Source organism: Temnothorax americanus, unplaced genomic scaffold (assembly GCF_048541705.1).
Source record: "Temnothorax americanus isolate GAGA-0224 unplaced genomic scaffold, ASM4854170v1 Scaffold14, whole genome shotgun sequence".
NCBI lineage: Eukaryota > Metazoa > Arthropoda > Insecta > Hymenoptera > Formicidae > Temnothorax > Temnothorax americanus.
Window position 1 is genome coordinate 641,493 of NW_027509275.1, and position 20,637 is coordinate 662,129.

The following is a 20,637-nucleotide window of genomic DNA, read 5'->3' on the forward strand; positions in this document are numbered from 1 at the left end:
TGGAATTATATGTGAATTTGTAAAGAGATATTACGAGTTTCTCGTTGCGATCTACCGCTTTTATCGAAATTGAGTAAGTTGGACTTAAAGAATTTTTAATGCACATGCTCGAGAAATGGATGCATTACACTATTGAGGACTTGCTCGAGTAGGTATTTAGTTTCAACTTTACTCAAGATGCATATACTCGCGCGTCGTGGCGAACGGTGCTTGTAACATGCTACGTTTGTTTCGCGCAATGAACACGATCATAGCCTCCGGAACAGATTAACTATCGTCGATAGCGACGGCGGTGGTGGTTGCGGCGGCGGTGGTGATTGATAGATATGCAAGAACCGTAGGATACGGATGTACAGGCTTCGCAGAAAATATCCGGCGAGAACTAATTTCCGGAGTGGCCGATTGCGGCCGACGAGCGATCTCCGTCGTGCGTATCAGCAGGTCGGTGCAATTGAAGGATCATAATGGCGCGATGGTTCGTGCGCCATCGTAAAACAATATGTAACGATCTCACAATACTACCGTTCTTCCAGACACGTCTCTAAAGAACTGGAACAAACATCAAGCAACTAGGTATAAGTCGATCTTATTTCCTCCAGATCAATGGCAATTATTTTATAATTGAAACATTTATCTGAAGTTTTTTTTCAACGCTCTAAGAAACAATATTTGATATTTTTCCTTCAATTTTCTTAATTATAAAGATTTGATATGCCCAGAATTCGGGCGTTTACGAAAAATGGAAGCGTCACTGAAATTCTTATTATTAGGATGACGACCTCGAAATGAATTTTTATCTCTCGATTCCACACACACAAATATTCGTCTAACCATCGCTGCATGCTCCACCTTTTCTCTCTCATTCTCTATTGAGACGAGACCGACGGTATAGATATCAACGGCTCCTCCTTCCCGTGCCACGGAAACAAATAAACGCGGGCCTCCACGTCATAACTGTCGGCACGGAGGCCACGCTTAATAAATACTCAGTCGCCGTGCCTTATGAGGACGGCGCGTATATAGGGCCCTCATCGCGCGGACCGGGGCCGATATATACGTCTATTCAAACATACGGCTGGTGGGTGCGTGGGTGCGTCGCGCGGGGTTTATGCGGGGACGAAACGAGTGAGATAGTGCCGCGGTGACAGCGGCAACGAGCCGTGCATTGGTTAGTCTCGCCACATCAAGACCCTAACGTACGAGTTCCTCTGACTCAATCGCACGCTCTCGTATACGTTATCCGCACGTGTTTCGCCGCGTTCGCTGGTAGCGCGACATTCGGGAGCTTCTTGTATTCGCCGGATAATTTGAGGCGATACGAACGTGCGAGTGTGTCATTAAATTTTGCCAAAAGTTTCAACATCACAATGTAATGAACGAGTAATCTGATCGTTTTTTAATTGGAGCTACAGCGGATAAACGCGTCGCGAGTTCAGAGACGATGCTGACTGTACGTTATTAGCAATACTGCAAAGAGTTTTGACATACATTTAAATAGATGAATAAAGAAATAAGGAATTAACACACAACATTAGGCTATTTCGTAAGATTTAGCTTTGACAAGCTTTGTGTGTACATATCGTATAAATACATAATCAAGCGGTGCTTTGCCTTCTCCTCTTTCTCAACGATACTTCGTTTCAGTGTCACGAGAAGGGCTCATATGGAAATCCTTGAAAGGCCATGCATGCAATGTACACAGACACTGAGGGCTAATGTTGCTCTTTTTCGTGAATTCTGAAGGGGGCCGACAAAACATCAAGGCCTCTCTCTTGCAGGAAAGGGAGAGAGAGAGAAAGAGAAAGAGAGTGGTCACGAGTTCCTCGGGGATGTACGATATTACGATGGCCCTCGCCTGTTCGAGGCGAGTACCGAGCTTCCCGTCGAGAGCCACTCGAGGATGTGTTTGAGAAGGGGTTCGCTTTTCTCCTCAAAGCTCAAGACAAACAGCTCTCGCTCGTGGCATCGGTAGCATAATAATCGCTCGCGTATATTTCCGCCCTCCCTCTCCTTCTCTCTTTCTCTCTTTTTTTCTTCGCCTCTTTTCCGCGACCGAGCATTCTTTTTCTCATTTCCTTCCACCACCCGATGCACTTTCTTTCTCGTACACGTTCCTCGCGCGTCTAATCGCGTCGATCTCTTGTAGATCTACATCGTACTTCATACGGATTCTAACTGATTTATTATACGCTCGTCAGTGTGAGACGTCGCAATTCTCTTTGTATGCGCGATATATGCAATCGCCGCTCTATCGGACTCGTATCTCGCCTAACGGAGTCCTCTTTCTTTTTCCTCTTTCCTTTTTTTTGCCCTCTCTCTCTCTCTCTCTCTCTCTCGCTCCTTCATTTTGGTCCTCCTGCCTGGTGCCTCTCGCAGACCCCGCGAGCGGAGTTACGAGACCTTCGAGCCACTCGTTTATCTTGCTTGACGAGGAAAGGAGGAATTAACGAGGAATTAATAGCGGATCTTAATGATAAATGATTCCTTCAGCCAGCCACCCTTGCCGCCTGTCCTAATTTGTCTAATTATTTCACTTAATTCCCTCCCGCGCAACGACAAGATTTCGTGCCTCGCTTTAACGAAACGAAGCTAATTAATGGTGCCATTAACTTACGAACAGGTTAGCATATATTTCCGGGCTCGGGCTCGCAAGGCGCAGGACCCGCGAAAAGACTTTATTCTGTATATCTATTCTGCATTATAAAGCTTATTTAATTATGCTGGCATCAAGTTTATCTTATGTCGTAGCAGGTAAAAGCCAAGTTCAGGATGAGATCAACTTAAGTCGTCATAATAACGCTTCGCGTCCTTGCTACATTAATTTTTTTACTAAATATGCACGATGTCTTTTTCCACATGCGCATATGGCTATTATGCAAAATGTAATAACGCGTAATGACACCGTAACTCCTTGAAGATACGCCTCGAACCCGCCAAAAACACTTAGCCAATGAAGAGGCATTGCGCGTAACTTATCATTATACCGCCCATCGCGTACCTAACGGCGTCTACAAATGCACGTTCCACGGGATACCTATATCGGGCGCAGAATCTGTTCGATATCCGCGCACAGCTGTCAATCCGCGAGTCGCGTGCGGCTTCTCCGTTTTCGCCGCGCGAATTGTCCCGTATAAGTGTGAAGTATCGAGAGGACCGGGGCGCGATTATCCCCGGGCGGGAATATACCTCGAAAACGGGCGACGTCGGCGTCGCCGTGATGTAGAACGCGCGCACGAGGCTATTTTACCTCGATGCCTTTCCTCAGCTGGCGCGTTCCATCAGTCACACGCAAATAACTCACTTCCCCTCGCTGCCGAGTGTCCTGGTAATTTATGTGCCTGTGCCGGGATGCCATCGTTCTCGTTCGCCGCGATATTCGTCGCTTGCGTTCGCTCGGCTGCTTTCTTCGAAGAACAAATTGCTCGCGATCAAACTACTTCTATAACTCCAACTGTGGAACGATCATTAATCTGCGTTCGGTAACATCTACGCGAGAGGTGTTTGTGAAATTGTTAAACCTTCTCGATTCAAAGCATGTCAGTTATGCGGTACATCTGACTGTCCACTTGAAACCACAAGGTGTTGCATTTTTTATTTCGAAAAAATCAGTCCGTTAATTGACACAATTTTTTTGTTCCAATATGCGTTTCTTATGAAGCTGTGCGCGACGATTAATTCCGATGTCGTTTGTCAGACGGGCCGGCAGTAACGTTTTGGCGGCACGAGAAACGACGAGGCGGGTCCTGAAGGAGAGTACCCCGCGCTCGGTATATTTATTGGTAACGTTATTTTAGTATTTCGTTACGCGGAGGTCGTGCCGCGGCCCATTCGATCCGTTGAGTAATCGTCGGCCATTAAACACCCTGTCCTTTCGCGTCCATACGCGCGAGCGGTGCGCGGTGGTCGTGCGCCACCTTCTTTTTGGAAAGTCGAAAAGGGTTGCCTCGCGACCGCCTGAGAAATAAGAGAGAGCCCGGCGACGACGGCAGGAGGGGCGCGAGGGGGAGTGACGCGCGCTTAGACGAGGAACACCGGGACCTCTTAGCAGTGATGGAACGACCAGGATTCACGCTATGACCGCTACACCGCCAATTCACCCGGTGATGAACTACTCCGACCAACCGCGACTCTCTCTTTTCCGCCGCCGCCGCCGTCGAGGTGGCACGGACAAAAACGTCGAGGACCATAGAGTATTCTCCCGAGTCCTCTCTTCTCTTCCCGACAACGGGTACCACCCAATTAGTGATGCCGCGCCTCGACGCCACTCTAACGCGCCCTTCGAATTCTCGTCCCCGCTCTTCCTCACTTGCCATTTCTCAAGAGTGTCGAGAAATATACAGTATATCTCTCGACATCCATCATTGGGAAGTCGCGTTTACCTAATTGTTTTCGCACCTTCTCGGTTATTCCAAGATTTTAGAGAGACAAAGATCGAACAAATCGAAAATAGGCTTACATGTGAAATCGAAATGGTCATTAATTTATGTATACCTTCTCTTATTTAAGACTTTTCATCGAACGCATTGTATGACACGTTCTCCATATTAGTTGTTCGCAGCGGTAATTTTTTAAACGTCACCTACATACGCGATCGGATCGTCCTGACATTCCGTCATTGTTACCAATTTCGATTTGCCGAATCGACGATAGAATCGCAATTCGACGCATCCGCGAATCGGAAACACGACGAAACGAACCAATTTCTCTTGTCCGGCGCGACATACAAGAGCACAAAGCTGATCCGGGAGAGGAATTTCATTCGTAGGCGGAAACCAGAAGGTTCCATTCACAGCGGAAGAAGACTCGGATCGGCCGGGCTCGTTCTTCTGCGTCGTCGCGCGGCTGAAAAACATTCCCTACGGAGAATAACGGCCAAACATACGCCATTATGTGCGCGAGGGAGTCGAGCTTTTTTGCGGGGAATGCCGACGGGCGCCGAGGGTGGGCTACCGCCGTCACGTTGACGAAAGTCGCGCAGCTGGAAAACCGAGGCGGGCACTTCGCGGGCGACGACGACGACGACGACGATGGCGATGAAGAAGAAGAGTGGCGACGAGGATCGTCGCGCGAGAGAGACCGGGACGAAGGCGGAGAACATTCGCGTGCTTTTGGGTATCTCTATATATTTTGCTTCTAACCTACACGTGTCGCCGCGTGTCTCGCCGCTGTTCCGGGCTCAACATTCTTGTGGCACAGCCGTCTCTTGCTCCCCCTCCTGCCCCTCCCCCTTCCCCCTTCCCCTTTCTCGTTTCTCCGGATTCTTTTTCGTTTTTTTCTTACGTATCATCACCACGATGGCCCGCAAACAAACGCGTAATCCTCTCATCACCAACACCCGTCATCCATCCGCGGCTAGAACTCAAAATATACCCCCTCGTTTTCGCGACGGCGGAGCTACGGTTGAATTCTGCGACGAAAAATAGTGGGGTCTGGGCATGCGTTTGCTTTTGGCAGTTGATCCGAATCTCTGAATTGCACGTCGAGCGATATTACTTATCGCGGTGTACTTTAATCCACGTCAATCTTGAAGTGGAATTAATTAAAACTTTACAGAAACTCGCATCAACTGTAACAACATCGTGAAAGGATAGCAGCGTAATAGCATAATGAACAGTTTGTAAAAGGAAACGGTATTATAAAGATATACGAGAAGCGCGAAAATGTTAATATAATATTTATACGACATTACGACACGCTAAATCCGTGCCTACCCGGACGGATCCATTTTCTGGCACGATAAATTATTATTCAACACGGCCGTCGTGCTTCGAAAAATGTAAAACGGTTTTACGCAAACGCGAATTTATTTTCTCTTGCGTAAAACAGTGAAACGTTATTTTTTCGTACAATATTATGATAGTATAGTCGCTATAATTCACTCTCGGGACTGCTTTTCATACCCTGAAAACCAATCAAGAATCTTATTCGGCGAACCGTTCAGTGCATTTTGGTGTTCTGCGTGTATATACGAACCGTGCTATAATCGTCTCTCCTATACATTGTTACGATCTTCATCCATCCTAACGTCATGCCGAATCCAAATGGCACGCGCATTTGTTCGCGGCGATCAGCGATTCCCTCTTAGGCATCGGATAGATCAACGGCGACGCGCTACTACGTCGTTCCCTCGGTAATTAGAAACGCGCTGGGGAGCGCAGCCGAGCCCGTACATCAGGGCCAAAGTGGAGAGACCGATTAGCGCGACTCGCTGTCAAAACATCCACTTGCATCCATGACAGGAGAGAGAACTTTGTATCTCCCCCTTTCCCCTTTTTCTTCCGGCTCCCTCCTCGTCCCGGTGACGCGCGAAGAGTATGTACTCCGAGAATCAGTCACCCGTGTGCACTCCCGGCAGTCCATCACTCCCGGGCCAGGGCGAATGCAGCAACGTGTGCAACGAGTGCAATGGCAAAGGACGGATGCGGCGTGAAAGGGGCGAGCGAGAGCGCGACGGCGGCGGCGGCGGCGGCGGCGGCGGCCGCGGCGCATAATATATCGGTTTAAAAGTACCATTTATTTAAACGGCGTTTACAACGGGGCCGTGCCGCGGGACGAAAAACACAGACCGCAGCCGTTGGAAATAATAACGGGGTTAGCAGGGCCCTCGACGAGAAGAGTAACGTCCCGTGCGCCCGGCACGCGGATGCAATTGAATCAATCATCCCTGAAAAAGTGCCACTGGATGCTTTCCACTCGGTAACTCGCCTGTAAATTAACGGCGCCACACGAGTGCCGCTGCAGCGGTAACAGTCGTCATGAGCGGGAAAACGCTACTCTTCGACGCGATGCGACGCGTCGGGCTTTTTATGAGAGCTGCCGCTGACGATTATGAGAGAGATGTTCGGAGATGTCTCGGTGGCTTGGATGTTACAGTACCGTGCGCAATTGCCCGGAATTACGAGATATCCTATCGACCACAGATGTTATACAGAATAAATTATGGATGAACGGTTGTTTCTCAATAGCGAGGCGTTAAAAATTATACAGATTACCAGGTAAATTAAATCTCAGGCACGCATGTCGCATTTTTTTCCGCGTTGGTTTCGGTCGGACTTTGATTTCGTGGGAATTTAACTGGAAGCCATAATCTTCAAGATACTTATAATTCATTTCTCTCGTTTCTCTCTAATCCCTGAAAATGCGCGAGCAAGAGATAAATAAAGTCGTGCGCAAGAATGCGACGTATATATAGTTGCGCGTTGAACTCTGATTCCGATACCAAGCTCTCCTTGCATTTAAAATTGTCGCAACCCGCGCGCGGCCGCATGTGCTGCGAGAGGATGTGCGAACGGCCATGGATATCTCAGGATTTAAATGAACTCCAGCCGCTGACACTTTAATGCCTCGCGTCTCGCGGTCCGCCCGCTCGTCGGGCTCTCCGTCTTTTCCTCCTCCTCGGTCGCCCGGCTGCGTCATCGCTGACATAATTGTACGCGGCAGTGATGCACTAAGGACGCACCCTTGTGACGTTGATTATATTCAAGCAGGAACATGTATATCTTCGTGCCGTAAAACGCCGCGCTTTCGTAACATGACGAGAGATCGTGGAGGATAGGAAGAGAGACGGAATTCGGAACCGTTACCCTGCCGTTGAAGTCGAAGTCGCCCGTCATCCCGAGCGCCCGAAAACACGTCTTCAAAGAGCAGGTTATTATTTGTGATCCTTCGCCAAGATCGAGGACGCTACATCCGTAATTTATCGAAGCGTGCCGTGCGTTACGCGGAGAGAGAGAGAGAATGAATGAATGAATGAATGACCTTTATTAGCTTTCTCAGCTATTTTTACATACTACATATTTATACATATAACAGAACGTACTCTTTTAGCACACGTTTGAACATTTTTAGTTCTTCGCATCTTTTAATTTCGGCTGGCAGTGCGTTATACATTTTTACTCCTTCATAGAAAATACTTTTTTGCGCATTTCTCGTCCTACGAAACACTATTGCTATATCGCCGGTTTGTCTGGTTTGCCTATCAGTGTTCTTTCCCACTAATTCTAGACGGTCTTTTAATTGTTCCGGTAACATGTTGTTCACCGCTTTAAAGAGAGAGAGAGAGAGAGAGAGAGAGAGAGAGAGAGAGAGAGAGAGAGAGAGAGAGAGAGAGAGAGAGAGAGAGAGAGAGAGAGAGAGAGCGGAAACGCTTTCGTGTCGACGTGTTGTGAAGGCACTGATACCGTCGCAAAAATTATTTTAGAATCCGCTTAATTCTAGACAAGATGACATCACAGATTCTTTAAATCGAATGTTTTCTCGATGAGAAATCGCGCGCCATTGCTTAGATCACGATTATATGCTCTATTCTTAATTTCGACGCGGTATCATAAATTCTTACATCGTAATATATAATATCATTAAAAACAAGGGGAAACACGCAGAGGACTGCGTCGCTGCGTTGGTCATTTCGTTCTCTTCGCCACAGCGTCGTGAGAGACGAATCCGGCGAAATGAGAATGGCTCACGTTTCGCCGGCGGCGAAATTGACTCGTGAACGGGAACGACGACGACAACGATGATGACGACGATGTCGAATCTTAGGTAGCGGCGCAAGACACCGCCGTTACGTCAAAGCACGCCGGATAGAGCCGGCGGGACGCGGATAAAAAGAGGACGTGCCAACGCGAATGGCGGCAGGGAGGGCAAAGGTGGAACGGGGAAAACAAGAGAGCAAACGAAACTGTAGCGGCGGACGGAGAGGAACGCGGATTAACAATGGCGCAAATACTGGTACCGGCTGCAGAATGCCCGCGAGCGCATACGGCGCATAATTAATACCGTGGCCTGGGCACGGCAGAGAGATTCGTGGCAGGAAGCGAGGATCGGGAGAGGCGAAAGAGGGTGGGCGAAGGGGGCAGGAGAAACGGCGAACAACGCGCGCGGTCTCTCTTGGTCGGTGGATCGTGGAAAGAAAGAAGGGATCCTCGTCGGTATCGGGGGAGACCAGGTCCCGGGGTGTCCACGGGGAGGAGATTTATGTGGCTCCTGATTGAATCGTTCTCACTCGATCGCGCCGTTTACTTTTTGCCCTCTCGAGAGATCTCTCTGCGTTCCGTTTCTCTCTCTCTCTCGCTCTCCTTTCCTCCGTGTTCCGCGCTCTTCTGTGTGTGTGTCCCTTTTTCTCTCTGGTGTCCCAGCGAATGCACGCGGAATATCCATGGCACGAGTTCTCAAACTGAAATTAGCTCTCAATCGTCGCAGTGATTGAAAATCATGCCGATATTTATAAATCATTTCTTGAAAGATAATTTACAAATGATCTGTGAGTCGTAAACGTCTTTTAATTTAGAGAGGTTAAGAGAAAAATATATAAACTATAATAAAATTTGACTTGAAGCGAGTATTTTTCTGATAAAGTTTCTACTTTTACATCTTCCGTAACTTGCTAATGGTAAAAGCGTAATTATAGTCAAAACATCTTAACGCTAACATTGTTCTTTTAACATTTTTCTGTTTCGCATCGCATGTTCAATATTCCGCGGTAATTCCGTGCAGGTCTTGTTTCTTTGTTAAAACATCTCTTCATCATCATTGTGCGAGACCTGAATAGTCAAAAATCTTCTTCTGCAAGGTAACGCAACCGTCTCACCGTACCGCAGAATAATTTAGCTCCCGAAGAATCGGTGTAATGGAAGAGCACGTTTTATGCTACCCAGGACCGTCGACGCAGGTAGCTTGTAATGTTCCTGCATCGTTTCGTCGTCGTCGTCGTCGTCGTCGTCGTCGGTGCGCGCGCGGTAAATTTCTGAAACACAGAGTCTCTCCTCTCCATTGTGATGCCACACGCTCTCCCGCTCGGGGCGAGCTCCGTTAGCTAGGAGGCGGCGAACGGAAGCAAAACAAAAGACGCCGAAATGCGTTCATTATTTCGAGCTAATTGGCGGTGCCTTTACCCTCGAGCCGGGAGGGAGCCAGTCAGCCTCTCCGGTAGCAGAAAGCAGGGAGTGAGTTTCGGTGCTCTCTCGCAGAAGCGAGTCTTTAAACGCGCTTGCCTCAGGCTTCTATCCTTCTCCTCCTCCTTTAACCTTTCTCCTTCACCTCTTTTAACCCATGACATCGCTCTGTCGGTAGTACCTTCGATAATGAGATTATTCTGTACGATCACTCCCTTCAATTTGCATTCTTCGTAGCTGCCTTTGAGCGCATTCTGCGGTTACCAGCAAATGGATATCATTTGACAACTTATTGACAAGACGTATAGAAACGTGATACGAACTAGATCGTAATTTGTGCGTTTCAATAAACTTTATTTAAGATCCGTAATAGATCGCTGTGAGAAACAACCCAGATTATTCGAAGGAGAGCCGCGAAGTAATCTCAGATCTCGAAAGTGTCTCGCGGAAAAATGAGCCCTACTTCGCATTCCGGGGACTTTATTCAGGGCGTCCTGGTGGCCCGGGCGCGCATCAGTGGCAGCCGGACATGGGTGCACGGTATGCGTATACACGACGCACGATAAGTATCGCGACACATGTCGGTATAAGTACCGTGATCAATAAAGTCGCGAGAAGAAGGTTCGTCTCGCGGCGCGGCTGGAAGTCAAGGAGTCGCTATTGAAGAAGGCACGTCCTCTCGGCATTCTCGTCCTTCTCGGGCTCTCTCTTTCTCTTTCTCTCTCTCGACAACCAGATACCACTACGAACGGCGGGTAGGTGCATCATATTCGTGTCCGTGCACGGTAGCTCGGCCGTTTCAATATGCGTTCGCGCACACATGCATATGATGCATACATGCGTACACGAATACGCGCGCGAGCGCGCACAACGTGTACACCGACCTATACATAATATTTCTGGCCGTAATACGGCGTGGGGCGCTACGTCGCGTCGTTGGTTCCATTGGACAACGCCACGTGATGGTAATGGCCGCGATAATTATTTAGATAGCGGAGGATATATGCTTCCTAGCGCAGCATGGGACCCCGGCCACGTCGTTTCCATGGTGCCCCCGTTGGTGTAAGCCGGGGACGTGCCCGCCCGAAGCGATGGAACGTATATACCCACCACCGTCGCCCATTGGAAATGATATCCTCTCTTTCCTCTTCGTTCGCCCTCATTATTTCCCCGCCGCTGTACGAAGCTCCGGTATAACGTCGGATCACTCGTTTCTCAGGATGAAGTCGTTCGTCTTGGATCCGCATGACGTCGCGGCCTCGAAATTCGTGATAAAACACGTGCGCTCGCTAATAAAATAAGCTCAGATAAAATCTAATCACAATTGATCAACACGGACAAAATTTGTAACTCGTAAATAGAATTTTTAAGTCGTATAGTTACCCTCAGGTCGATCAGTGGCCTTTAATAATTTTTACTGAATTGATTTTAATTTCAATTTTTCTACGCGTCGAATTGCTGGATCCATAAATTTGCGTCAAAATTCAAGCTCACAAATTAACATACGGTGAATTAGGAACGAATTTTTAGTATAGGCAAGATTTTATTGTGATATGTTAATACTGAACGGTAAATCAAATGGCTAATCGTTCTATTTATAAAACCCCTCCCAGAAGTCTAGATAACTCGACTCTCGTCGGGATACTTCCTTGTGCGGCTTCCCGACAGACTTTGGGGTGGATTAACTCGCTTCGCCGCTGTAGCGGGGCATTACTTCCACGCAGTGCACCTCCGGTCCATGGATCCTGACTGAAAGTAGAAACCCCCGATTTTCGCATAAATCAGTCTTGGTTCCCCGACTGTGCCCCTGCCCGGTCGCCATCGGTAACCCTTTCTCCTTTCTCGATGTTCCACCCACGAACTCAGGGCAGAGAGAGAAAGATAGAGAGAGAGAGAGAGAGAGAGAGAGAGAGAGAGAGAAGAAGGGAAAGGAAGACAGAAAGAGAGAAGGAAGGCTCGCGGAGAAACGAAGAACGAAGGAGCGCTATTTTATTGCCAGCTTAATAAATGGAGGCTCCTTTATTTGCTCGAGCCAGCATCCGCTCGCAGTTTGCCAACCTGTTTGCTAACAACAAATTAATCGGGTGACGTATCCCGGCGAGTACTACCTATATATATATATATATATATATATATATATATATATGTATATGTATATATGTATGTGTGCACATACGCGTGTATACGCGAGTCTGTCCCATCTTCTTCCTCCCCATCTTCCACGAGGACGAGGACGAGGACGACAGACGAGAATAGGCAGCTCGACAGCGGTTCCTTCACCCCTTCGAACGAACTTGCAACCTGCTGCTCACTTGGTCGTTTCTCTTCCCTTCTTTTCAGTCCTATGGTTTATCTCCCCCTCGTCGTTTTCTTTCTCTCTCTCACTCTCTCTCTCTCTCTCTCTCTCTCTCTCTCTCTCTCTCTCTCTCTCTCTCTCTCTCTCTCTTCTACTCTGTCCTCAACGTGGATCTCGAGCGTAATCGACGCAGGTATGCGTTACCCGCAGTGCGTCCGACCGATACGTACGTATAAGCCAATCTGTAATTCATAATGTGAACGCTCCTTGAGTTCTTGCTGCCCACACGCTGAGAAAGGAAGGGAGGGAATGGAGACGAAGAGGAACGACAGACGGATCCGACATCGCGTGTCATTCCGCAGGAGTAAAACCTGACCTGCTCAATGTAGGCGCCTCGAAGCCGAACACACTTATACCTCTTATTATCCCGAAAATATTTCTAAATGCAAAACTCTTGCGTCTTGTTTTATTAACAATAGATTAAAATACAGAATCTAAGAAGAACTCTTAAATTATTTTATTTTGTTTGAAAAGAGAGGGATGGATAGGGAATTGACAAGGAACAGATTAAGTTTTAAAATATTTTAATCATAATCGATATAATGTAGGATGAAATTAAGATCAAATCGTCTTCGTGCGAGAAAGAGGGAGCGTTTTCCGGCGCTAGAATCCGAGGATTACATCAGCTGCGACGGACAGCTCGCCTAATAAATGATTTCCCTAATTCCCTTTTCGAGCATTCGCATAATCGTTATCATTCTTGATTCACCGAGTAGCGCTAACATTTAGGGATTACCATATTTACAAGTCACTCTTGCGCGAGAATCTTATAGCGCGCATTCTTCGGGGCGATGTGATTTAATTTGCCGATTAGAGAGATAGAAAATAATGTTTCATGAATTGCGATTATTCTTTGATTCCGGGATTAAGAAGCGCGCGAGGAGAAACCGTCAATAGCAGAGATTGCGAATGATGACAAGTTACTGACATTTCGATACATTTCTATCGGGAATAATAAAGCCTCGCTCTTTTTACGTCTTTTTACATTGTCGTCGGAAACTACGCGTCGGTTCCGCTTCTTTCCGTCTGCATCGATGCATCACCTAGGCGATCGCCTCGATGCAACTTTTTCTTCTGCAGCGCGGAGGTTTTTCTCATGCTCAGTCTGCTTCTCCGTCAATCGCCGAACTCCGGTTAGAAGAGATCCCGATAGAAGAGCAAGATCCGGAATTAAAAGACAGAGAGAGAGAGCGGAGAGAGATGCCTTTCTTCATCCCCGGATCGGAGCCGCGCGGATTTCCGACGCATAATGACGCCCGGGGGATTTCGAATTCCATCGCGAGAAGCCGATGCACGTACTTACGTAAGAGAATCTCGGCGAAAGACGATACAAGAAAAGGTTTCGACCGCATCCAGCTCTCTCGTCGTGCCTTATTCCCTTCCTCTTTCTCTCTTTTGCTCCTTATCTCTCTCTCTCTCTCTCTCTTTCTTTTTCTCTTTCTCTTTCTGTCTCCATCCCGCTTACCGGAACGAGGTATATGCGCTGCACCTGTCGGTGCAATCTGGACTCGGCAAAGAGCGGCGTATCGTGATCGCCGGTCGCCACCGTCGTCGCTATCGTCGTTGTCGTTGTTGTCTCTTCGTCGTCGTCGCCGTTGTTGCATTCGGCGACGCTCCCGGTAGCTACCGGAGCACCGAGCAGGCTCGGTCATGCGTCGCAACTATAATTTGAAATAATTTATAAATCCTATTCAATTCAAATTAAGGCTCCACTCTGTCGGATGAATAAAAGATGCGCCATACCGCTCGCGCTTGCTTGCTCGCTTGCTCGCTCGTTCTGCGCCTGCTTACGCTCGACGAGAAAGGAAGATGGAACACGGAGCAGAGCGGAGCGGGCGCAAGCGCAATAATGTGAGTGTACGCGGGCAAATGGTGTCCCATTATGCCCGCTCGCGGTGAATTACGCTATCGGGACGGATTGCCTCGAATTCTTGTAGAGATTATGATCGATTCGCGAATCGATATTTGCCAATCTATCGATTAATAAATTTGGGGAACGCGGACGTCTTTGCACATTGCTTTGCAGAAAAATATTTGATTAATAGAATGTATCAGATTTTATATATCTCCTGTAAATTCTCTTTAAGATGAAGGTAACTGTCATGTGAAATTAGAAACTGACGAAAAATCGTTTTTGCGAGCGTCTCTAGCGCGAAAATTCGCGGATTAAACCACGAACATCGCTGTCTCGCTCGGACCTTGCCCTCTGGGGCTTTGCCGTCATATTTTATCACGAAAAATCCGACGGCTGGTGCGAGCTGTCCCTTTTCCCGTTGTTATTCGGTGGCGTCAAGAGGCGCGGAGGGACAGGGAATAGTCACGGGGCATTATAAAGCATTACAACGAGCGCTGTTAACGCGCCGTGTCCAATCCGCACGCGATTCTCTGAAAATAAAATACAAAATGACGCGACAACGCTTCGACGAGGCTCTCTGTCAAATCCATCGGCGGCATTCCGAATCTATCTGCACTTGTACCCTTCCCCCCCCCCACTTCTGTCTCGACACTCGCATCGGTAGCATGGTTTTCCCTTTTCGTTCTCGTACTGAGCGCAATCGCTCGTTATCACTTTTTTTCGTTCAATCTCTCACCAGGAAAGATTAGTAATCTCTTACAAGATTTATATGAATCTTATATAACAATTTAAATTTTAGCATAGTTAGAAATTATAAATGTTGTAATTTTATTATAAATGATAAATGAAGATTGTATAATATATATTCCCCATACAATTATCTTTTTCTCGCGAGAGAGAAAAAAGATAATTATATTGCTTCATATACGATCGGAATATGTATTTTATATAACTTCACTAATCGCTCAATCACATAATTACACCGTAATAGCCGCGGTATGTATTTTACAGCGTGTTATTTTATGGAAGTAAAAGGTTCACAACGATTTGATGAGATTCAATTTTCTCCCGAGGAGGTTCTTTCATTTCAACCCCTCATTCGAGAAAGAAATCGCCACATACGCACAATGTCTGTTCCCGAGCGACCGAAAGAAAGCCGACGAGCCAAACCGGCAATTAGCTCGAGGATATAAACGCGCGGGAGACGTTGGCACGCGCGTGCGCGCGATTTTTCTCTCGCGCGCGTTGCAACGTTGATGATTCAAAGGAAGAAGCTCCCGAGAGAGGGGGTCGAAGGGGGTGACTAAAATCAATTTGTTCGTATCCGCGATGAACCGTCGCTTCGCGGAGATTGCGTTTTCACCCCGGGACACGAGGAACGTCGGCGATTTTCAATTCGTCTCTTCCCGCCCCGCGCCGTCCTTTGCGCGCACGCACGTAACGGATATACGTTCGCGGGCTTCTTGTTTTCCGTCTCACCGCGTGCGCGCGAGGACGACCCGCTCGAATTGCAAATCAAATAGAATGCGCCCCGCTGCAACGGTTACATTGCGCGGACGACGTTCGCGCGAGATATATTCGCTCGCTATTCTGATATATGCTCGTTCCGTCGCCCTTTTTCTTTCGTCGTAGAAAGAGACAGCCTTATCCCTCCTCACAAGGTCGGGATTGTGCGTCGACGTATATCAACTGCAAGTAATAAAATTGAAAAGCCTCTCAAATTTAATATCTTCTGTTAAGCAAATCTCTCATACATCTCTATTCCTCCTATAATATCAGCTGTGTTTAATGTCTCGATAAATGGTTGGATTATTAGGGAGCCACCCCTATAATCTATCGCATCGTTTTCGAAGCTACTTGGCTACTTGACAAGACCTAATCACGTCGACGCGATGGATTTCACCAATCACTCTTCTTTTCTTTTTTCTTTTTCGTTGATCGGCGCAGAACTTTCCGCGAGCAGGCAAAAATAGCCGTCCCGCGACAGTGGTGTTTCACGAGCCGGAGTTCGTTCCCATGAAAGCGGCTCGCAGTCGTGTTGCTCGGCAGAGCCAATCGAGAGTTTATCAAGCGCACTCGGGCGCGCACCGCGGAATATTCGCCGGTCAATTTCGCTTCTCCCCCCCTGTTTAATCATGGCCCGGGCCCCCGGTCGGCGAGCGGCGGCATCGGGGGTGGCTCGACCGTTCGCATAGAGGGGTACGGCGTTGTGCGGCATGTACGAGGAGGGGTTGCTGGGGGGCGGCGGCAATAGCCCCGCTCGGGCCGTCATTTGTCAGAGGCTGTCGCGCCACGAGCGTGTTTCTGTTCCAACGGCGCAGATAGCGGCCCATCCATAGGCCGTTCATCTTTATTCCTTTATATATAGAGGCCCTATTCCCCGACCTCTGTCCCCCCTCACTCTCTCACGTCTCCCCGTCCCACCCCACACGCCCTACACGATTCCCTCGAACTCATTTAATTACAACAAACAATTTATTAGGTCCATCCGGGATCCGCCCACGGGTATAAAATGGTGGGGAAGGATAGAAGGAGGGAATAGGTCAGGGGGTGGGCCAGGCGCCACTCGTTCGTTCGCAGAACGCTGGAGGAAAGCAAAATTATTCCGTCAGGGGTTGACTACCGCGCTTCGCCGGCTGTCATTCTGAGCTTCTGGGTCAAACCGTGCCCGTAAATTAACCAAGCAAAGTGCGGCGACGTAATTTGCTGATGTGGTGACTCGTGATACTGTTCCCTTCTAATGCCTCTTCCCGCATGACAATGAATTCTTCTCGAAAGAAAAAAAGAATAATGAGAAAACGAAAATAGAAGAAATATGCAACATTTAAGGGAAACTCATTACTGATGGTCTTATCGAAAATACGATGCGTGTTGATTAGACAGATATGAGGGTGTGACGCCATATCTTAGACGAGAGCGTGAGATTCGGAAACAGAAGTAGAGAGTCTCTCACCGATCTCAGCGGATCAGTTACACCAGAAACCCAGTCCGCTTAGAAAGTGAAGAGCCGATAGGGATCGGAGCACCATTGTAACGAACCATCGGCGTAATTGAAGCCGCAATTATATCTTTTCCCGACGACTTGTTTATCCGTTTTTACCCACATAAATTCAAAATAGGATTCTAATAAAGAAACGCACGTTCGCATACCTTGGCTAATGCAATTCCGTGGAAAGTCACGAGTTTTTCCACGCGCCCCGTGATTGCGTTTCTTCCGAGAAAGCGAGATCTGACATTTTCAAATAAAGATCGCATTTAGAATTGGCAATGAAAATATTTCATGGAAAGAAAAAAATAATAATAATAATAAACAATTTTAATTTTTTTATTTATATCCTCGTTCACGTCGCAGGTTTACAATTGATAATCGTGATGCACGACCGTCTCCGCGTCTTCGTAACTTTCGCACAATAATTTACTTGGGTGCGGCTTTCCAAGAGTGTGTGGGCGTCTGACTTCGCCTCGATGACCTTTGATCTTTCCCTCTTTCGCAACCTACCCCCTTCATCTTTCGTAAGAAATATCCGCAATGCATACAAAGAGTTGTCTCGCGCCTCGCTATCTTCTGCACTGTTGTTATGATTTGCCACCCGAAACGCCCGTTCGTCATTCTGTAAACGGTTCGCAACGCTACACGAGGCGACATATCGTTTCTTCATTGCGCTGCCTTTCGGTCGCGAACAACGATGTGATCAATTGTTTCCGAGGCTGCTAATCAGTTTTCCCAACTTCCGCGAGCGATTCATCACATTAGTTTTATTAATGATCGTCGACGGTTATTTTAATAGCCTCCCATGAATCGGATTCAGCCGCGCGACGGCGATCCGTCGAAAGAAGCGAATCTATCGCGATGGTCGATCGCGCTTGAGATTGCTGGTCCTACTTCGCGCTAATGTTCATTGTTTAACGACAGTAACGTTCGCAAATCGAGTACCGTTTTATTAAGAATGTAATCGGAATTTTCACGAATTGCACACGTTAAGATAATTTTGCTTTTTCACTTGATAAGATATTTTTCTAAAGATGACAAATTCTTGACTTTTGTATTTGTAAAAGGAAGAAGAGCCTCCAGTACCTTATAAGTTACTCTTGTCTGTTTATATTGTTTATACTCTAGCTACGCCTTCGCAATCCGATCGCAATCGCAAACGTAGGTGACGAGGTGACGATATCTTACGCCGTGACGACATACATTTCCCACCGAAATATTACGTATCTTTTTGCCTGCGCGATGGCTGTCGGTACAACGCGGTTCGTACTCCGTTTCATATATGAGAAAGGAATCTCTTCTTGCCGTGGGGCCCGACCGACGGTTTAGCCCAAGACGGTTTAGTTATGTCTTACCGAAGGATAGAGGCTGAAGCACCGAAAGAGAGATAGAGAGAGAGAGAGAGAGAGAGAGAGAGAGAGAGAGAGAGAGAGATTTCGCGCCATCGAGAAGGTCGTAAAGATCTTCCACCTCCGCTCTTGCGAGCCGCTTCACTCGCTCGCACGTCATAAACCATCTCTACGAGTCTCGTCTACGCGTTCGAATACGATCTGATATTATTACTGTCGTCCCGTTGTATTATATAATAAACGACCTTTTATACATGCCGTAAGCAGTTTCGCGCGCCCGGAAAATTGATAGAAATGAAGTCGTTGGAGAAAAATGAAGAAAATCGCCGCTCGTTCAGATCATCGTATTGGAAAGAAAAGGCATAATCGAATAATATTTATTTTTAATGCAATCCAATAAGAATGTCATTGGAGTTATTATTTTACAGTGACAAGCTTGATGTGTGTGTCACGCCTCTGTATCAAATTAGAAAACATATCTTCTCTTTTTCAAATAATTTATGTAATTAAAGATTGTATATATATGGTAAAATAAATTAACGAGAAAAATTTTGCGGTGGGATTCGTGAAATCAATAATTATTATTGGACGTACTAAAATAAGCAGGGGAAACAAGCTTGACGAAGAGTAAGTCATTTGTATCGCGCGTTGACTTGCACATTTTCAGACACAACGTCGCGCAATTTCATTTCATCAAGATAGCCCTCGCCGACGCAAACAAAGTGCTTCCAACACGAAGTAATTAATTACGGTGATCTGATTGCACGCGATTAATCCTGCCGACTTTCGAGCGGATCATTAATTAAGGGTGAATGAATGTCCCGGGGTATGTAGGCACTACCGAGGACACGCTCATTTATTTGGAATAATTTAGTTTAAATGAGTAAACCGTATGTACGTGTGTATGCGTGTATGTGTTTACGCGTGCGTGTGCGCGTGCCCAAAGTTCACGGTCGATATTGCGGCCGGACATTCGATTTGCATCCGAGATATGATCGATCGTTCTATTCATTCGCCAAGCAATTATTACTTAGCGATATTTATGCTCAATTTACATACTATTTTTTCACGATTACGATACATGGCCCCTCATTCGTTAGCAGCAGAGCTTTTAATTGCCTCGGGTAGCATCTGTCGCGACTCGTGAAACACTTTCATGAGCCTCTAGAACTGGAATTTCAAGACAAAATAAATAGCGTATTTTTATTTACCGAGAACTTGTCGGCTCTCTTTCTCTTTTTCTTTGGCGAAATTTCTGTACTCTGTAACGTAAACAGCGGCGGAATGTAATTATTATTCGGTGCAACGCGGGCAGGTTTTCTTTAGTCTCGTAACTCTCCGTGCTTACGCGCGGCAGCAAGACTCTCTCGTTGAGCTTTTTATTTATACAGCTCATTGTGCTTCTCTCTTACGGTATTACACGGCTTTTCTCACGGGTTTTCTTCTCCTCCTTGCAAATCCAATTACTTTGCGCTTCATGCCGAAGAAAGAATACTACGAAAACATCGCGAGGCTTACGCCCCTCTTTCTACGCTGCGTTTCACCGTTTTCATCTCCTCTTCCAGTTCGCGTTCGTATTCGCGAGTTTTGCAGACAAGGTAAAGCGTACCGTCGCTTAAAATGCAACAGCGTTAGGCGGATGTTTTAATTTGTTTGCGCCGCGTCGAGCTAAGCCGCGTAACCGCCGCACTCTGTTGCGCATAAAAAGCTCGTGCGCGATCCACCACCCAATCTCTCCGAGGAATTCCTACTTTGTTATTTAATTATACGATCACGACTTCCGGTGTATTCACATTTTGATTATGAAAAAAAAGGGAGAAGGGAAAGAAGGCTCTCTCGGAGCGCTCTCGCGTGATTTCGCCGTTCCCCACACCTGGCAACCTCTGTCCATAAGATCAAGCGGTTTAATAACATGATTCAAGGAGCGGCAGCAATCGGTACATTAAGGTCAGGTGGGTCGAGGTATATAAAGATAATAGCTCGTCACCGACCGACCGACCGACCGACCGACCGACCGATCAATTCATCGACACGATAGGTTTTGATAGATTTAAATAGAGTAAAGCTTGCAAATTGCAATAAACGTGCGATGAATTTTATCAGAAAGTATAAAGAGTATTTAACTAAATGTTATACAATTAATAAGTTAATAACTGAACGTTCTATCTATCGACTTCTTCAGATTTTAAAACAGA

The 20,637-nt window shown here is 47.0% G+C and overlaps 1 protein-coding gene across 3 annotated transcripts in view; it reads left to right on the forward strand.

Annotated features, from left to right (window-relative positions):
* Positions 1–20,637, forward strand: part of LOC143894595 (ankyrin repeat domain-containing protein SOWAHC-like) — an 87,357-nt gene that overhangs the window by 41,274 nt on the left and 25,446 nt on the right. The window lies entirely within an intron of this gene.